The 21,010-nt window shown below is 42.7% G+C and overlaps 1 protein-coding gene across 4 annotated transcripts in view; it reads right to left on the bottom strand.

Moving 5' to 3' along the window:
* Nucleotides 1-21,010, bottom strand: part of FREM2 (FRAS1 related extracellular matrix protein 2) — a 341,111-nt gene that overhangs the window by 35,203 nt on the left and 284,898 nt on the right. The gene's annotated exons all lie outside the window — the stretch shown is intronic.

Genomic DNA, 21,010 nt, shown 5'->3' with positions numbered 1-21,010 from the left:
ACCTACTGCCATAACTAGATTGAAAATAGGTAGGATTACAAGTCTGAAGACTTTAGAGAGACCAGGACATGGCTGTAGGTTACCTATAGGGTTTGGGGGTACCCCATACCAACTGAGGTTCCACTAAAGAAACAATCTCATACCAAAGGTTTACATTTGTCCGAAATGTCTGAAAATCACGTGACTTAGGTCATAAAAATAGAACACATGCTTTGGACACTTTGTATATTTCTCCAGTACTGGTGATGAATTGTCCTAAACCATCATTTCTTGACTATGACCAGCAGTTTACCTTGCAAGGCGCTGCCAGAAGTCTGAGGGAGAGGAGTTAGCTGACTAATGAGGAAAACTAAGAGGTGACTTGGGAGTTTACTTTAAAAACTCTCAAAACTTATTTTGAAATATTTGGAGGCTGACGGGAAATTGCAGACATAGTACATAGAGCATACACTTTACCTACTGTAAGCTTATTTTACAAGCAACCATTAACAAAGATATATTAATTGAGTCAATTCACGTAATATGGCAAAGAGCCCTCTGACTTGAGATACTTTAGTCACTGTGTCTGGTTTTACAAGACTCCCAAGGACCACGTCTAAAAGGCCATGAAACTCACGTCGATGTTCCTTAAAACACAAAACCCTTCAAGAGATGACTAACACGTTTCAGAGCATCTCACAGAATTATCGAAGCCCCAAATCAACCAGAACCCTACCATCACAGCTCCCAACCATGGGAAACCCATTTTGTGCACGGCTCAAGTTCAGTAAGGATTCTTTATTTCCCTGCTCCCAAACAAATGGTCTTTACCGAAATTGGAAAATCGTGTTTTCTTTGTTTCTTCATCTGGGGAGCATGATAAAAAGCATAGAGCTCCCTGAACTCTTGAATAGTACTAGACCAGTCTTGGAGCTTTTGCCTGCATATCTTGGTTCATAGGTGATAAATCGGCCTACAGCAGACTTTCCCCTCCTTCTCATCCTTTTAGCTTGGACGGCGCAAGGGCATGTACAGATGAAGGTGTTATTGTATCCACCTCAGCCAAGGTGGACCTCAACTGCAGGCCAATAAAGTCCTTACATTTTTCACACGTGGGTAGGGAGCAAAGGTGAAGGCGGGACCCTGAAAACATTTATTTTGACCAGACAGCCCTTCCAAGCACATCTGAATGTCTTTCTAAAAGCTTTTATAATTACAACAGAGGCCTGATCACCTGCATCCAGCAAGGATCTAAGTCTCTTCACATTCCTGGAAAACACATCATTGCAGAGGTTAGACTTGAGTTATGGGAGAGATGTGTGAAATGCAGTCAGAGGGACCGCCTGTCTAATGATGACACCTCCCATCCCATCTTCCTCCTCCTCCCAGGCACACACTAGAGGTGGAACAAAATAAAGTCATGGGAGTGAATACGCCCCTTAAACACCAAATGGGCTGGACAAAGACAAAACTTTGTTCTGCATATGTGTGTCCAGACTGGCTCCTCAGCTATATAGATGAAGCGTTTTTATGTTATAGCTCAGTGTGCAGTTCATATAAAAGAGTTCTAGGCAGTCCTCTAAAAATTCTTATCCAAGTTGGTCATTAAGAGGAAGAGAAATGATAACAGCTACCATATGTAGAACATTTATTATGTGTCTGACACATGTGCTTTATGTGTGTGTGTGTGTGTGAGAGAGAGAAGAGGAGAGAAAGAGAGGTCACAGCACATGTGGCCATGCAGTAAGTAATAAGATTTAAGATTTATGTGAATGATGCAAACAATACTACCGCATTGCCAGTGTGTAGTGTGTTGTTACCTCCAGCAAAAAGAAAGAGGGGAAATGGGAAAGGGGTTTTGATCCTAAATCTCTCAGCTTTACTACTGCAGCTAACAGAAGGCATTAGGAAAGATATTTCCTCAAGATCGATTTTTTGAGTATCTGTAGATTTAAGTTACATATATAATTTCTCTCTCTGTGTGTGCTCTATTCATGATGACTGGAAGACAGGTCTATTAATCAATTGCGATCACTGCAATTAAAATAAGATGATTAACTATGAGGAAATTAAATTTCTTCTTTTTTTTCTTTTTACAGCCCCACTTGCAACATACAGAAGTTCCCGGGCTAGGGGCTGAATTGGAGCTGCAGCTACTGGCCTACACCACAGCCACAGCAACACCAGATCCAGGCCACATCTGCAACCTACACCACAGCTGGTGGCAATGCCAGGTCTTTAACCCACTGAGCAAGGCCAAGTCTCGAACTCGTATCCTCGTGGATACTAGTTAGGTTCTTAACTCGCTGAGCCACAATGGAACTCCCACAATTGAATACTTTTTATAAGAAAAGCAATTTTTGGAGTTCCTCGGTGGCTCAGCAGGTTAAGGATCTGGCGTTGTCACTGCAGTGGCTCGGGTCACTGATATGGTGTAGGTTCAGTCTGTGGCCCAGGAACTTCTGAATGCCTTAGGTTCGGCCAAAGAAAAGAAAAATAATTCTTGTCTAGTTTCTTATTCCATGAATAAAAAGAAATAGCGAGGCATTAGCATTTGTATATCTTTTCAGTGTGGTTGAATGAGAACAGGAAAGAATAATTATTGCTGTTATTGTGATTTTTCAATACCCTAAGTCTCTCAAACTTAAATATTATTTATAATTGTTACTGTTTGGACAGAATCTTACATAATATGAATGACTTAAAAATCCTTCGAGCAGAGAGTTGAGTTATAATCGCTCAAGATAACTGGCAAGAGGTCCCCAGACTATTTTAAGGGGTAGGTAATAAACGAGTGAAAGGAGAAAAGGGATAAATGAATGAAAACTCTCAACAAATGCAGGATACTTGGGCAAAATCCAGAAAAATGGCTTGTTCTTGCAAATTATTACAATTTATGAATAAGATTTAACTCACCTTTCTTTGGTAAGATGGTTATTTGTTTTTATCTAGGAGCTTGATTTCTCTTAAAAGCTAAGTAAACTGTAGGCTTTTTCTATGTAAATATCCATATTACAACGTCAAGTAAATCAGAAAAAAAAAAAAACAACTTTAAGTTTGTCATCGAATCTTTTTTTTTTTTTTTTTTTTTTTTTGGTCTTTTCTAGGGCTGCTCCTGCGGCATATGGAGATTTCCAGGCTAGGGGTCTAATCGGAGCTGTAGCCGCCAGCCTACGCCAGAGCCACAGCAACGAAGGATCCGAGATGCATCTGCAGCCTATACCACAGCTCACGGTAATGCCAGATCCTTAACCCACTGAGCAGGGCCAGGGATCGAACCTGCAACCTTATGGTTCCTAGTCGGATTCGTTAACCACTGAGCCACGATAGGAATTCTTCATCAAATCTTAAATACACACTGTTCCTTGAAAGTTCACAATCTTGGAGTTCCCGTCGTGGCGCAGTGGTTAACGAATCCGACTAGGAACCATGAGGTTGCGGGTTCGGTCCCTGCCCCTGCTCAGTGGGTTAAGGATCCGGCGTTGCCGTGGGCTGTGGTGTAGGTTGCAGACGTGGCTCGGATCCCGCGTAGCTGTGGCTCTGGCGTAGGCCAGTGGCTACAGCTCCGATTCGACCCCTAGCCTGGGAACCTCCGTATGCCGCAGGAGCGGCCCAAAGAAATAGCAAAAAGACAAAAAAAAAAAAAAAAAAAGAAAAAGAAAGTTCACAATCTTAAGAGAAAAAAAACAGTCAGTGGCTGATATTACTACCTGGAATAAGACTGATCAAATAACGCCATGCATCCACAGCCCATACCCACAAAATGCCATAGAACGGTCATCGTCATCATGCCACCAGCCACAGATGACACTGCAGAAGGCATGTTTATTTCTTCCACAGAGGACGAATAACCAAACAGTGTGTGAGCAGCACAGGAGAGGTTTTAAACTGGCCTGGTGAAATAGTGTGAAATTCTTAAGGGAAGCCAGGTTCTACTCTGGGTATCCTTGTGGTGTTAATGCTTTTAAGGAAAGGGCACAGATCAAAGCGTGGACTCCAGGAGAGTCTGTTTTAGTTCAGTAAACATGAATATGCTCTTCAAGGCTGGGGAGACTTTCACTGCAAACAACACAGACAGGATTACATCTATTTCCTACAATGTAGTTGACAAGCCATACAACACATACACCTGCAGTGAAGACAAAGGGAGAATAATTTAAGTTTTTCCCCACAGGGAAAAGAGTGAACTTTTTTTTTTTTTTTTTTTTTTTTTTTTGCTGAAGTCTGTGGTGTCTAGATTGATGTTTACAATTACTTTGTGTCTCAGGAGATGAAAGGAAGAGGTGCCACTAGTAATTGCTATCTGGAGCCAAATCTTATTTACTCACGTGTACCTGGTCCATCAGTCAAGCTGGTTTTGTAGCTCTCACTGAGATGTTTGCTTAGAACTGAATGGAATAAAAAACAAAAACCTTTTTTTTTATGCTGTCTTTTGGTTCAGGGCTGAAAATCATACAAAGGGACCTCCCTAAATTATTTCCAACTCAGGTCTCTCTTCTGAGTTTTGGGTCTTGGGAACTGGCTGCCTACGAGATACAAGACCCTTTGCCATGAGCACCTCAAGGTCAACTCCCAGAGGCAGAAGAGTCACCACCACGGCCCACCCCCTGGTTTTATCTCACCACCACGACCCTCGATGCCAATGCAGCCAGCATTACCGCTGAATGTTCCCACCATCCACTTAGCCAGGCTCTTAACCCAAAAGACCGTCCCCCAAAGCAAATCTCACTGTGGTAACCCCTTAGCTGCAAGCCTTTCAAATGGTTCAGGGCTCTTAGAGGTGCTCACAGACTTTGTTACATGGTTTGTAAACCAATAAACCTCTGTTCTCAGTTTGCCTTTTAAACCTCCTTTTGGTCTCCTTTCTACCCAATAATCCAGTGTCTTGAATGTCCTAAACGTGGTGCCCCCAGTCTTGACCATTGCTTTGAACGCTCTTCCCCCCTCACTGCGGTAACACCTGCTGCTTTTGGGTTTCCAGTTAGAAGTTACTCAGGCTGGGGAGCACCCTGCTTCCCCATTAAAGCCCTCACTCTCTCCAGAGTCACTGCAGGCTTGCATGGCCCCATCTTGGAGCTCTGGAAGGGAAGGAATTAAGCCTCCTTATTATTCACTGATGTTTTCCCAACACTTAATGCCTGGCAGTAGGTGTGCAATGGACGTTTGTGGAGTGAATGAACATCGTGTAAAAGAGGATCATTGCTCTGCTGGAGCAACTGGGTAAGTGTGTCTCTGTGGCGGGTGTGTCAGAAGACCACAGTCCGTAGCAGCAGGCAGCGGAGTTACGAGTCCCAGTCAGAGGAGCAACTACTTCTCTTTGCAGTGACATGACTGTGCAGAGCTGCCCTTGAACCTGGAGGAAACCAGCCCCAAGAACTCCAGGGGAACGGGCTGTTTTCTCCCACTTTTTAAATACCCTGCCTCCAGGCTTTTCCAGGTTGCCTGTGGATTAGCATTATCCAAGGAGATTTGAAGATTCAGTCTCACCTCCAATTTATCAAGTCAGAATTTCCAGGAGGGGCTCCCAGAAGGGTCCGTCTTCCTTCCTTCCTCGCTCCCTTCCTTCCTTCTTTTCTTTCTTTCGTTCATTTTGATAGACTATATTTTTTAGAGGAGTATTCAGTTCACAGCAAAATTGAGCAGAAGGCACAAACATTTCCCAAGTACCCCCTGGCCCCAACATATGCACTGCACCTGTGTTTTTAAAAAACCTCTACAGGTCTCAGCAATTTGCATGTTTTTTGAGCTCGTCTCAGTGACTTTAGCAAATAATAACTAATGATTAGATACCACATTAATTGTTTTTTTCCTTTTCTTTTTAGGCCCGCACTTGCGGCACATGGAGGTTCCCGGGCTAGGGGTGGAATTGGAGCTGCAGCTTCGGCCCAGGTCACAGCCACAGCAAAGCAGGATCTGAGCCACATCTGTGACCTACACTGTACCCTGCAGCAATGCCGGATCCTTAACCCACTGAATGAGACCAGGGATCAGACCCACACCGTCACAGAGAAAAGCTCGTTAACCTGCTGAGCCAGTGGGAACTCCTCACATTGTTTTGAATTCAGTATCTGACTTTATCTTTACAGCCCTATGAGGTATGTATGTGCCGCATCAGTCCTGTTTCACAGATAAGGAAACTATGGTTTGGGGAGATTAAGAGATTTGCCTAAAAGTCGCATGATGGATTAGGATTCATAGCTATAAAAAGCGTGTGCACTTAACTAAGTTAACTAACCTTAACTAAGGCAAAAGAGGTGTCATAATATACAAAGTTGTCACATAATTTTAATGAACATAATTTTTCTCCCACAATTCAGTATATGGGAGTTTATCACACGGAAATATTAACCTAAGTGTACAAAGGTACAAACACAAGTATGCTTATTGTATTTCACTTACACTAAGGCACAACTGAAAACAAGCCCAGAATCCCTCAGAAGGGGACTGCTTGAACTACAGGTCACTCATAAAATGAAACACCAGGCCATGAAGTCGATTTTTTTTTTCTTTTTTAGGCCCAAAAGCTAGTGGAGACACTGACATCTGGTTAAAGAGAGCTTTGTGATTTTATACCCCCCACTTGGCTTCGCTGGCAGCAATGATAGCTTAAAAATTAAAGCTAACATGCCATTTCTTTTTGGTAGCTTTGACGGTTTTCCCTTTATCATTCTTCTACTTGATAAGGAAAGGGAGGGTGATGTTCAAAAAAAAGAGGGCATCTCCATGAACTAAAAATGAAATAGAACAACAGGACATCAGAGTGGTGAGTGGAGACAAAAGGCAATGAGACAGGCGGTGAACCAACACTGGAGTCACAGAAACCAAGACAAAACAGAATTCAAGAATGAGGGCCAAATACAGATATTTTCGGCCACCAAAGACAAAGAGTTTTTACTCCCCTCGGATGCACACCGAGAAGATGCTAAAAGCACAGAAGAAAAGTAAGGTCAAAGGGAAGAACTAGATGCAAGAAACTCTACTGTCCAATCAATAAAATATGCTGGTAAATCCAACTAACTATTGATTGCAAGCCTAAGTAATCATCATAATGGATATTTCCAACTTAACGATGAAACTAGAACTTGAGACAACAGAAAGGAAGTTAAAAACGGAGTTCGATGAGGATCCAAACTCTTGTCTTTTTAAGAGAATAAAATTATGAGTGAGCACCAAAAAGGGAGAAACCCAGCAGAGAATAAAAATAGCAAAAGATAAGGAAAAAACTTTCTTGACATAACGAGGAGCCACTGGGGGGGAGAGGGAAATAAAGAAAAAAATCCATATGCAGAAACTGCAAATACAAAGCCCAGTGTATTACCGTAATGAGAATAATGTAAACTATTTAACTTATTCAAAATGGATAGACTGGATCAAAAAGACGAAAGACATAAAAATAGCTGTAAACAGAATCTGAGGAAAACATGAAAAATATAAGGATGTAAGAGGCATATGTTAAGCCAAGCGGAAAAAAGCAAGGTGGTGCAGCAACTTCAACAAAGGTGGAAACGCAATTTAAAGCAAAATCATTAATACAGAAGAACTCTAGCTACATAACACAAAAGAAAAACCCACCCAGATGAAATGTTAATCTTGAATTTGTATAGAAATATAAAGTAAAAGTTGACAAGGTTCAGGAAATTTTTTTTTTTTTTGGTCTTTTGTCTTTTTAGGGCCACACCCTCGGCACATGGAGGTTCCCAGGCCAGGAGTCCAATCGGAGCTGCACCTGCCAGCCTTCGCCACAGCAACGCCAGATCCGAGCTGCGTCTGCGACCTACACCACAGCTCACGGCAACGCCGGATCCTTAACCCACTGAGCAAGGCCAGGGATCGAACCCACAACCTCATGGTTCCTAAAAGAATTTGTTTCCACTATGCCAAGATGGGGACTCCGGTTCAGGAAAACATTGATTAATCTACAATTATGGTGGGGTTTTACTGTAAAATGCTCAGAAAATGATAGATGAGGCAAAACAATTTAGTAGGAATACATAGAAAAATTGTAACATAATCTTTCTTTAGTGAATGTACATATCCTTGACCCCCACAACAAAAGATTAGTATCCAAAATAAATTCAAACTCCCATAAATCTACAACCAAAATTCCAAGAGCAAATGGAAAAACTGAAAAATTGTATATACATTCGCCTCTCAGAAAACTTTGTTATATGTAAATAATCTTAAAGTGAAGCATTATTTAATCCTCATAAGATTAGCAAAACCCAAATAGTTGAGCCATGTGAGAAAACAGACATTCTCAGATGCTGCTGGTAGGAATGCAAATTGATCCCATCACTTCGGAGAGACTCGGCAATATCTGGTAGAACTGATAGAGCCTAAGAAAGTTCTAACCTATATTCTAAGAAACATTTACAAATATGTTTAATGCAACATTATTTACACATGTAAAACCCAAATGTCAGTAGGGGAATGGATAATTAAAATTAATGTAGGGAGTTCCCCTTGTGGCTCAGCAGTAACGAACCCGACTAATATCTATGAGGATGCAGGTTCAACCCCTGGCCTCGCTCAGTGGGTTAAGGATCTGGCATTGCCGTGAGCTGTGGTGTAGGTCACAGGATGTGGCTCAGATCTGGCGTTGCTGTGGCTGTGGTGTAGGCTGGGAGCTGTAGCTCCGATTTGACCCCTGGCCTGGGAACATCCGTATGCCATGGGTGTGGCCCTAACAAAAAAAAAACCTAATGTAAATGCATCACAATAACCAGATTTTGAAAACTCAAGGCTAGTTTAATTTCACTTTTTAAACAAGTGGAAAAAGATTATTGCTCCAATTTATAATCACTGCTGCCTCGGAGGACTGTGATGGGTGAATGGCACGAGGGGAGACCTGCGTTTTTTATATAGTGTTGGATTTTTTGAAAAGATCTGAGGCAACTATGAAAAACAGTACATTGGTTAATTTTAGATAGAGCGCATATTATGTTGTATTATTTTTGTACATTTCTGTAGAGAAATGTTTACATGGCAGTTATAGAATGGTATGCATAAAATAATTCATTTCATTAAAATATATGTTATTGATGCATAGAAAAATAAGAAAGAATATATATCAAACTGCTGATTATTTCCTAGGGAATGAGATTTTGAGGGGACTTTTACCTCCTTTGCTACGTATTTTTTCCATACATTAATTTGCTATACATTTACCTTTTTTCCCCAAGCAGCACTTATTACTTTTGTAAATAGGAAAACAAAGAAGGAAAAAAAAAAAAAAAACAGATGAACTTCCCCTTATAAATAACATCTTTTAAAACAATTAAATAACTTTGAATCCTTGGCCTGGCACAATGGGTTAAGGATCTGATGTTGCCAGCTGCAGCACAGGTCACAACTGTGGCTTGGATCTGATCCCTGGCCCAGGCACTCCATATGCCAAGGGGCAGCCAAAAAAGAAAAGAAAAAAAATTTTTTTTTTGACTGGTTCCTTCCCTACTTTTCTTTCAAGAAATACTTTAAATACATAAATATGGTTTTTTCATTTTTTTTTTTTTTTTGTCTTTGTGCTATTTCTTTGGGCCGCTCCCGTGGCATATGGAGGTTCCCAGGCTAGGGGTCGAATCGGAGCTGGAGCCACTGGCCTACGCCAGAGCCACAGCAACGCAGGATCCGAGCCATGTCTGCAACCTACACCACAGCTCACGGCAACGCCGGATCGTTAACCCACTGAGCAAGGGCAGGGACCAAACCGCAACCTCATGGTTCCTAGTCGGATTCATTAACCACTGCGCCACGACGGGAACTCCCTTTTTTTTTTTTTTTTTTTTTTCTGCCTCTGCACTCACAGCCTTTGGAAGTTCCCAGGTCAGGGACTGAACCTGTGCCACAGCAGTGGTCCAAGCCATAGCAGTGACAACACCTGATACTTAACCTGCTGCACCACAAAAGAACTCCCATAAACACATGTTCTTAAGAATGACCTCATATATAGTCTATAAAAAGCATTTTCAAAATTCCTGCTGAAAAAAATAAAGTTCAAATATATGTTTAAGAGTATATATCAGTTTAGAGGCATGTTTTGACATTTCTTTTTCTTGCCAACTATAATTTTCTCAGAAAGAATAAAGAAATGTCAGTACATGTCTAAAACGCTCATAACTTACAGACTGAATCTTCCCAAGATTTCATCTGAGACTACGTGGTAAGCCTTTCTCCAAAAAAAAAAAAAAAAAAAAAAAAAAAGGTTAATGTTATCAGAGATTCTACTGCCATTTTAGTTTCGCTCCAAAACTCTGATTTTGTCTTCTTCGGGGTCCATACAAGTTTAAAATAGAATTTAAAGGTCACAGTCATAGAGTCTTCACTGTCAGGTATCATTTGAAGAAGGTCCTGAATATTCTTTATTCAACAAATATATTTTGAGACCCTGCCTCTAGAAGAGTGTTTTTTAAATTCTTTTAAGTTTTCCTTTCTACCCTACATGATGTGGTATCTTAGAAATGGGGCCGGGGGAGGAAAACCTGGTAATGTCTCATGAATTCATTTCTCAACTCAATAGACTCAATCTACAATTTCCTAAACCATATTCTTTACGGCATCTAAAACTGAACAGAATGATAAATACCAGGCAAATAAATGATATGCTGTACAAGGGAAAATGGCTATTTACTACTCCATGTGTGTGACAGAAAAAGATCTGAAAAAAATCTCATCATTAGGACTGTTCAATAGGTTATAGCCACACTGCAGAACACACTATGTAGCCACTACAAAGAATGATTAGGGTTTATGTGCACTGACACAAAAAACTTTTCATGATATATTGTTAGGTGAAATAAAGGTCACATAATATGCATAATGTGATCAAGTAGCATAGCAAACATTTATTGAGCACTTGCAGTGTGCTCAAACTGTTCTGAGCAGTAACAGCCCTGCAAAGTAGGTACTCTTATTATCTTTACTTTACAGATGAGGAAACCAAAGTCCAGGAGTTCAAGGTCAATAGTCAATATGTGGAAAGGAAGGCAAACCACGTCCCTCTAGTATATGTGCTAGTTTCTCCTTTACTATAACAATAATCACTCCTGATCAACGTAGAAAGAAAATATGTGCAGGGAACCGTGTGTACAGAAAAGCCACACATTGCATTTAAGTGACCTCGAGGGGAAGGTGTGAGTTTGAAGAGGGAGAGAAGGCTACGGCCATTTACTGGAGGCATTTCTATTTGGTATTCATGTCATAATTTTGTAATAAATATATTAAGCAAAAATTAATCTGCCGAACATATTTCCATTAAACATAACTTCACAATATTAGATTTAAGAAAAATATTAACTATAGGCGTTCCCATAGTAGCTCAGTGGGTTAAGAACCTGACTAGTATCCAGGAGGATGCAGGTTGGATCCCTGGCCTTGCTCAGTGGATTAAGGATCCAGTGTTGCCATGAGCTGTGGTGTAGGTCACAGACGGGGCTCGGATCTGGAGTGGCTGCAGCTCCAGTTTGACCCCTAGCCTGGGAACCTCCATATGCCAGATGGGTACAGCTCTAAAAGGAAAAATAAATAAATAAATACATCATCTTTTTAAAAAAGAAGAATATTAATTATAGAGCAGAAATCTACAGTTAAAATCTCTTGTTAAAATCTTTGTTGTTGTTGTTAGTTTTTTGCGGTTTTTTGTTTTGTTTGAATTGTTAAAATCTATGAAGCATTTTCCCCTCCTAACAGACTCTGGCACTTTTACCAACGTGCTGCAGGATTTCTCGGTGTTGTGGATGAAAACGCTCTCTAGGGAACTCAGTAGTTATTACGCTTTCCAGAAAATCATTACCTAAGAGTCCCTAGGTCCTGCAAAGCTTGTGTTCTGCCATTTTCACACATAACCTCGGGCCAGTTGACCACCGTCAGGTTCGGCTCCTTCTCACGCTCCTCACATTGCACTTGTCACGCTGCGGTCAAAGGACTTTCCCTCACCCAGCTCCCTCATGAGACAGAGACCTCCCCAAAGGCAGAAACCAGGTACTGCTCTTCCAGAAACTCCGACGAGAAGCATGGCATGTGGGAGGTCATAAAAACATGTGTGGAGACACAACGCTAAGACTGACACTGCTTCCAGAATGTCTAATTCCAAGGAATTACTGCGGTTCCAAAGCTCACCTTGTGAGAACACACCAATTAGCATTCAAGTTAACGCAGGAGTAATATGTAATAGCTGCTTTTCCCAAGTGTTCGCCTCCTCAGGTCACATCAGAATCTCTAGAATCTTTGTTATATTGCCTATCGTGTTCCCAACAGCCATAAAAGGGCATGATTTTCATCTGCTGTTTACAAACAAAATGAAATTGAAACTCAGATTAAATAATTGCCTCAAGGTCACACAGCTCACATGTAGTGGAAGTAGGATTTCAAATATACGACTGGAAGACTGCGAAATCTATGTTTTCACTAGGTAGTACTTTCTCTGAAAATGTTAAAAATATGGAAAAGTGAACACTTTTAGACTAGTTTCTTTAACCATGTGTAATGAGACGCTGTAAAGAGAAAGACACAATATTCCAGGTGAGAGAAAATTAAAATACGTTATAGATCAGTATTCCTCAATTGTAAAGATAAATTTCTTCATTAAAAAAACCAGGATCATACCATTGTAGGGAGAGAGAAAATGAGACGTCACCTTCTGCTTAAATTCTCCATTCCTTTAAAATTGTGACTGCTCCAAAAATCACCCATCAGAAGGCCCTCATGTACATTTTTATTCCTGCTGACTAAAGTGAATTTCCTAAGTAAGATTTCAGAAACCGTGGAGACATCAGGGTGACTTATGTGGGAATTCCGACAGCTGAACGGAGAAAGATTATGGCCAACGGGGTGTCAACCGCAGTCTGTGTGAGGTCTCAGGAAAAAAATCATGTGGCTGACACTCGAAAAATAAATAACCTTGACCACAGACTGTTCAACAATTGACACTTGAAACATGCCTGCAGGCAGCAAAGAAAGGGACTCCAGAATGAATGGTGAAAGCTGTGCCATTGCGAGCCGAGGAGATGTGCCCCTAGTTGGTAGGAATCCTCCTTCTCTGGTTTTCCCTGTGAATGTTACTCAGTAGCAGCGGCCGACTCTGCTCCATTGCTCCCCAGAGGAGAGCCTGAAAAGGGGTCCCAGGAGTCTTCCATCCTCGCATAGTGTGATGGGGAAAAAACACAGGACACCATCCTACAAGCCATGAGTCCTAGTCCCCTTTCTGTCACTTTTGAAATGCCTGTCATTGGCGAAGCCAGCCTCTTTGGTTCTTGGATTTCTGGGCTGTGATGCGGAGATAATTCAGTCCAGTTGTGCCAAGTCAGATCCCTAAGCTTTCAGGTGTCTGCACATTCTTCCTGGCCATCTCCGACTGGTGGTTTTCCGGTCCGTAACAAGACCAGTTGGCAGCTCTTTCTCTCATTTAACATTCACACGACCTGTTTATGTGGATTTTTCCTTTCTTTATTAGAAAGAAAACAGTTGCCCCCTCTCAAGGAAAATCAGGGGTGAGAAACCTCTTCTTTCTCATAAAGGGTTTGCCAGCTAAGGAGAAACCATAAACCCAGATGACAAAAATGGAGGCATTATGAATTTCATGTGACTGCTCATATTCAGATAAAGTGTGCTCAGTCACACACCTGGGTCCTACGGTATCATCGTGTTGAGCCCTTTAAACTTCTGTTTAATTTCAGTGTATAGAGAATGAAGAGCTGTCTGATATTTGAAAAAAATCAAAATTAAAAAAATAAAGCCATATCACCTCCTGAGATAAAAGGAGCAGCCCTGAGTTGGAGCTGAGTGGTGTGAGCTAAGTGGTTGCAAGGTAACTCAGAGGGGAGCTGGTAATGGAATTGGACAGCTAAAGAAATGGCTTCTATGGGGAATGTTAAAAGCCAATTCAAGGCTATCAGTGTTCAGATAAACAGAATGCCATGGAGAAGCTGTTTGGCGTCTATCCTCTAACAGCTGAATATACCCTGAAACAGACAGAGCTTTCCGGAGCAATGGCAGTGCCTCTCTGCAGCCTTTAGATGGGAGACTAGCCACTGGTTTTCAGAGAAAGACCAGCAGAAATTCAAGTGAGCTCAAAGGCACATATTTTGCTCTTAGCTGTTTTGGCATTTTATAGACACAGGACATGTGCTTTTTTGATAGACAGAGCTTTATACTTTTTTTGTCTGAATTTAAAAAATTATAAAAATAGTAAGTAAAAGCAGGGATATTAAGAAAGGTGGCCTTGGCCAACCTACCTGCCCCCATGTGTTCATCTGCCCAGGTGATACATATTATTGAACACCTATTATGGGCCAGGCAATGTGCTCCATGCTGGACATAAGGATAGAGAGACAGCCCTTGTCTCTGAAGAAGTTCTGGTCTCATAGTTGAAACAAAAAGTCAACACACCATTGTCCCCTTGTCTTCACAATACTAACAATGGTGGTTAAACACACTGCTGTTCTAAGTGCTTTACCTAGACTAATTTACTTATTCTTCTAAACAATCCTAGGAGGTGGGTGCGATTAGGGGGAAATTGGATACCCAAAGGTTAAGTAACTGCCCCAAGGCGATACATCTTAAAAGACGGAGCCAGGATTAGGCACCAGGCACAGGGCTCCCAGGGGCGAGCCGCCTCTCCACGCATGAAGTAATTCTAATTGCTTTGACTGTGCTACCTGATTTTACTGCATTATTCGTTATACAACTGCATCTATTTCTTCATTCCTTCTTTCCAACCTAAAGCCATCACAAAGACTCTTTCCCTCAATACTATCACACTTTAGTCCCGGACCACAAGCACCACTATTTGATCTCAAAGTTTCTCCTTTCTTCCTTTCCCTTGAGCACAACTTGAAAGACTCTCCATTATCTTCACTTTTCTAGCTCTCATTCACTTCGAAACTCACTGATACAGGCTTCAGCCTCTAAAATGGTCCAGAAATAGTCTCTCCAAGCTGACTGGTGCCCTTCTTGTTGCAAAACCCAATCCCATGTTGCGAATCAGCGAATCATTGTCGTCTTTTTTTTTTTTGGTCTCTGCAGAATTTAACACTGTGGACCTCACCTGTCTTTCCGAATATCTTTATCCTTTTCTCTCCAGGACACCACACTCTTCTGGTTCTTTTCTCATTTCTCTCACTTCTCCCCATTCTTTAATGGTGGGTGGGGGTTTTTTGGCTGCACCCTGCAACATGTGGAAGCTCAAGGGTCAGGGATCGAATCTGTGCCAGTGCGGTGACCTGAGCAGCTGCAGTGACAACACTGGATCATTAACTCTCGGAGCCACAGGGAACTCCTGTGGGTGTTTTCTTTTAAAGGACAAAATCAGAAGGTTGCCACAACGTGCTTAGACATTACCTGTACATAGTAAGTGCTCAGTTAGTGTGAGCTACTATTGCTAGGAATTATTTTAGCAGCTGGATTTTAAGGCCTTCTTATGAGTTATACAGGTGAAAGATGGAGGCGGGGGAGTTGGAGGACCTTCCAAGCAGAAGCAGCAGCATGGAGCTAGGACAGAGGAGGAGAGGACAGCTTCATGTGTTTAGGGACTGCGGAGAATGTGGCATGGTTGGAATGCTACTGGGGTGAGGAGATGGGGGAACGGGGAGAACAGAAGACAAGAGCCAGGTCATATGGGCTAAGCTAAGGGATTGGAACCCTGTCCTCGAAGTTATCACATGAGAGGTGGGTTCAGTTTTAAGGGGAGGGAGCAATAAAATACGCCTTTAAGGGGTCTGGAGGATGGACGCATGTGGGGAGGCGTGCAAACTGGTTGCAGAGACTCTCGTCAGCAACTGCAGAAGACTAGGCCAGATACGAAGCTGCCTTGGGCAAGGCAGTGTCTGTGGTGTCTGTTCGGATGGGCAAAGATAGTAAGGATATAACTTACAGAGAGAGAAAGCAGACAGAATCCAGGATTTGGGGTGGAGAGTGGGAGGGAGGAATCTAGTCATAGTGGAATTAGTCACCAAGATTAGGAATCCAACTATATCTAGTCACTTATGATGGAGCCTGATGGAGCATACTGTGCGAAAAAGAATGTATGTATGTGTGACTGGGTTACTTCCTGTACAGTGGAAAATTGACAGAACACTGTAAACCAGCTATAATGGAAAAAATAAAAATCATTTATAAATAAATAAAAATAAAGTTTTATACATTAAAAAAAAGAATACAGGAGGAAAACTGGATAGAGCAAGGACTAACTGTTCTCTATTTTTTTTTTTTTTTCTTGATTGGCTTTGATTTCTTTCAAAAGCTAAGGCTCTCCGGCGACTCAGATGCCTATGTGACTTTGCCTGTTTCAAAAGACAAGGAAGAAAAGAAACAGATTCCATGCTAACTTAATTACTGGGTCTCCCATAATGATAACACAAGGGTTTAACGGAGTTGCCCTCCGCACAGAAGCGTCAGGGGAGGTCCTGTTTTGAACGAGGTAACGACGATCTCCTCAGGGAATTAATCAAACATCTCCTGCTAATAGTTTATTTGTCCTCCCGTCTACTGCACGGGAGCCAGTCTATAGAGCCATGAAGAGGCACTGACATTCTAAAGAACTTCAAAACATGTGGCCTGGACCCATGTCAGGGAAGACCCGCAGGCTAGATGTGTTGGGAGGTTAACGATCCCCTTGAAAGTGGGTATCGGTCTCTGTACCTCTTCAGCTGTGTAAAGAGTATGTCACCAGGAGATGAGCTGGAGACAATGCCTGGCAGATTCACAAAGCGTAAAGGCAGCATCTAGGCTACTCATAACTCTATTTTGTCCTTATAGGATCACCTCTGCATCACCGAGAGGTGAAGGACCCCATGGCTTGGGATTTTTAAAAACGTTCCCTGGCTGTGAGTACAGTCCTGAAAACCGTCTCTCTGAATAAGTGTGATTCTTAAAAAAAAAAAAAAAAAAAGAAGAAGAAGAAGAAGGAGCTTCTTGTTGGCATTTTGACCAGAGTTTCAGCTTTGTGGCATCCTTCCTAAGACTGTGAAACAGATTGTTTGTGAGACACCCTCCGGGAAATGGAAGCGGAGATCTATTTCAGCCCTATGAAGTGGAAAGAGAAAGCTATTTTTCCTCTCAATGTCAATATTCTGTCTCCTTTGACTCTTCTTTTAAGTCCTGGCTCATAAAGTTCTATGAACCGTTTTATTTCTTTTCACAGGACTGGGTTTAACTCAGTGACTGCTGACCTGCGCTGTGATTGGGCTCACCCGGATGGTACACTTGTCTTCACAATTACGAGGCTGTCACAGCCTGGGGGGACATGGGACAATGCACATCAATTTGGAGGGCTGCCAACCCCCAGGACTCCGTCTTCTTGGTTCTTTGTGTGGCTGCTCCGGAACCTCCAGCCGCACTGGATGCCCCTTTGAAAGCACCCGTTCTGCATGGGGCATGATTTTATCAGGGGCCTTTCTGTATCTGCCTCTTTTCTGTCGGGATCCTCTCTAGATGGGGCCTGTCTTGTCCACCTCAGTGTCCTTGGTGCCTTGGGGAGTGCTGGCTGCTCAGGAGGGGGCTCCTGAGTGTTGCATGGTGCTGATGTGCGTGGAGGGAGGGCAGGACAAAGCCTCCATCTCATTCACTCCAGCACAGCATCTGGTGCCTTAGAGATGCTCAGCAAACATTTTAAAGAAATGTTTAAATATCCATTATTTCCACTGGCTGTTTCACTCTGGCCAAATGAAGACCTGTTTCTTCGAGAAAGGACAAAAAGATGCTCTATATCTCTACACGTGTGAAGGAAAAGTCTTAGCCACAATTTTTAGTGCTTCAAATCATTAAAAATGGCCTAAAGAGGAGTTCCTGCTGTGGCTTAGAGAGTTAAGAACCCAACTAGTATCCATGAGGATGCGGGTTCCGTTCCTGGCCTCACTCGGTGGGTTGAGGATCTGGTGTCGCCACAAGCTGCAGCGTAGGTTATGGATGTGTCTTGGATCTGGCGTTGCTGCACCTGTGGTGTAGCCCAGTAGCTATGGCTCTGATTCATCCCCTAGCCTGGGAACTTCCATACGCTGTGGGTGAGGCCCTAAAAAGACAAAAAGGCCTAAAGAAAGGAGGGAGGCATTTTTAATTTTAGGTACATTTATATCCTCCTATAGATGATCACTGCGACTATTTGTAGCATGATGTCATCCACTGGTTTTATCAAATGATCTTACCCATAAAATCTGGTATCTCTCAAGGTCAGGAGCAAGTTTCTCGACATCATTTAAAGGAGGATTTAAGGCCAATGATGAAAATGGTATGTTTGTGACTTATAACCCAGGAATAAGCGGAGACAGAAAGAGATGCAAATATCCGCTTCAGTCAGGCAGAGTGAAGGCCTGCTTCTCAGGGAAGTCATCAAACCCACCAGCTTCCTGTGAAAGGTAGCATCTATCTGTGAAGAAGAAGGAAGATATACAGAGAAGTTGGTGGCCCTGTCAGGACCTCTAATTCGAGGAGAACTACTTCCAGTTGGTGACAGGTTTCTTAGGGAAGCCAACTAACAAGTTTCACATTTCTTTAGTGACTGGTTGAGATACCAACAGAGTCAGAAAGTAGTAGAAACATTCCAAAAAAAATTTTTTTTTTTTTGGTCTTTTTGGGCCACACCACCCAAGGCATATGGAGGTTCCCAGGCTAGGGGTCGAATCAGAGCTGTAGCCGCTGGCCTACACCACAGGCCACAGCAATGTGGGATCCAAGCTGCATCTGTGGCCTATACCACAGCTCATGGCAATGCTGGATCCTTAACCCCCTAAGCGTGGACAGGGATCAAACCTGCGTCCTCATGGATGCTAGTCAGATTCGTTTCCACTGAGCGACTATGGGAACTCCCCAAAATGTTCTTTTTTTCTTTTTTCGGTTTTTGTGGGGTTTTTTGTTTTGTTTTGTTTTGGGTTTTTCTTTTTTCTTTTTTTTGCCTTTTTAGGGCTGCACCTGCGGCATATGGAGGTTCCCAGGCTAGGGGTCGTACCAGCACTGCAGCTGCCATCCTAAACCACAGCCACAGCAACGCAAAATGTTTTTCTTAGTTATTCATTCTAATACAATAAAGAGATGCCGTTGTCTGTTTAGTAATGGATTTTATGAGGTCTATGTTCTCAGCAATAGACTGTAGATAGATAGTGCATGGTTTGGACTTGTGAATGTGAATGTGTGAGTCATACACTGACTATGCATCAGAGGGGCCCCAGAAGGAAGCCTTCTGGGCTTGACCTTGGGAAGGCCCACCTGGTCCCAATCTCTGGTACCACTCTGCTTAATTCTGGACCTGGCCAGACTCAAAGCTCCGAGGGCCCGCAGTCAACGGGGAACAGCTCCATGCGGGGCTGAGTGCAGGGAGTATATAAAAATAGAGGCAAGTGAGCCAGCGTCTCAGGCTGCTGGAGTGGGTTCTTTAGCAATGGAGGTACATTTGACTCAACCTCCTAAAGTCACCGCCTCTAAAGGACTTGACTGCTGTGCTATGGTGGACCCCCTGGTCTTTTTGAAACTGTTAAACCAGTGCACCCTCCCCAGCAGGAAAGGCGTGAAAAGCTTTGCTCCTCTGAGCGTGCACATACACACATACACACGGGTTTGGCAAGCAGCCACTTAAATCTCTCCGGCCAGTCTCAGGAAAACATTCACCACTTTTACCAGAAAAGGCAAAGCCTCTTGCGTTCTTTATGAGAACAGCTAGGCATTTTGTATAATTTACATCAAGGAATGACCTTATGGCTCATGAGAAAGTGAGCCCCAGGGACGGTGCCAGGACGTGGGGCCGGTTCACCTCTCAAATGTGCAGAGTGTCAACTTGCAGCCCTGTCGTCTGCAAGGGCAGTTCTAAGACGTGGAGGTTGTAACACTGGGTAAGATCACACTGTCGACAGTATGAAAACTACTAACGCATGCGTCTCCAGAGCTCCACAGACATCATGTGTGTCATCACAGACGTCACATAACAACAACCACAATGGATAGTCATGTATGACGGTTACCTATAGTAACAACTTAGATATGCTAAGCCTTCTACTTGGATGATTTCATTTAATACGGAGGCACACAAACCCTGAGCGTGGTTGTGTTATGCCTCGGTTTTTTTTTTTTTTTTTTTTTTTTTTTTTTGTCTTTTTGCCATTTCTTGGGCCGCTCCCGCGGCATATGGAGTTTCCCAGGCCAGGGGTCAAATCAGAGCTGTAGCCACCAGCCTACGCCACAGCCACAGCAATGCAGGATCCGAGCCACATCTGCGACCTACACCACAGCTCATGGTAACGCCGGATCATCAACCCACTGAGCAAGGGCAGGGATCGAACCTGCAACCTCATGGTTCCTAGTTGGACTCGCCAACCACTGAGCCACGACGGGGACTCCTGCCTCAGTTTTTATTATTGGTGAGCGGTTAGGTAACCTGCTCAAGGTCAAACAGCTGAAAAGCATTTAGCCGGGCTGACCACAGAGTCCACGGCACCCACCGCTATGCTGCCCACCTCGTATTGTACTGGCAGCGGGTATTTTTAATATATATTCTACCCTGTATCTTCTATTCTGTAGCACTCACAATAGCATGAGGCATCCTAACAGAGAACTTTACCAGATGAAACAAGCTGTGTGTTTTTCTATGGCTGCAGCCAGCACTTGGGGAAACTGTGATATTTAAAATGTTAGTAGTTATAGATATTAGGCTAACTCATACATGAATTATTTTGGTTTAACCTTTGAGTTCCATTAACCACAGGGCTCACACATTGCCTTTGACACGTCTCTGGTTCCTATCTACTAGCCCAGTAATTTTTCCAGGGTGGTCGAGGAAGCAAGCCCACTTAGCTAAAACCCTGCAGGGGTGCACACAAAAGCAGAAAAGCAGATTCAGCTTAAATATTCCTTAGTTAATTTCCAAAGACTGACCGCAAAGACAGGTGAAATATTGTTAGTACAGAAGTAATACACTTCCTAATAAACAAGTGCTGTAGTATAAAATTGGAACTGTTACTGAAGTGCTGAGGGTTGAAGACATTGATGGAAGATGCTTAGGGTATCTTCACGGAGGAGAGCATTGCTCTCGTGTCTGTATGTTGCTCATGTGTAG

The sequence above is a fragment of the Sus scrofa genome, chromosome 11, assembly GCF_000003025.6.
Source record: "Sus scrofa isolate TJ Tabasco breed Duroc chromosome 11, Sscrofa11.1, whole genome shotgun sequence".
Classification (NCBI taxonomy): Eukaryota; Metazoa; Chordata; class Mammalia; order Artiodactyla; family Suidae; genus Sus; species Sus scrofa.
The sequence above is the reverse complement of the archived record's forward strand: the minus strand, read 5'-3'. Positions and strand labels throughout refer to the sequence as shown.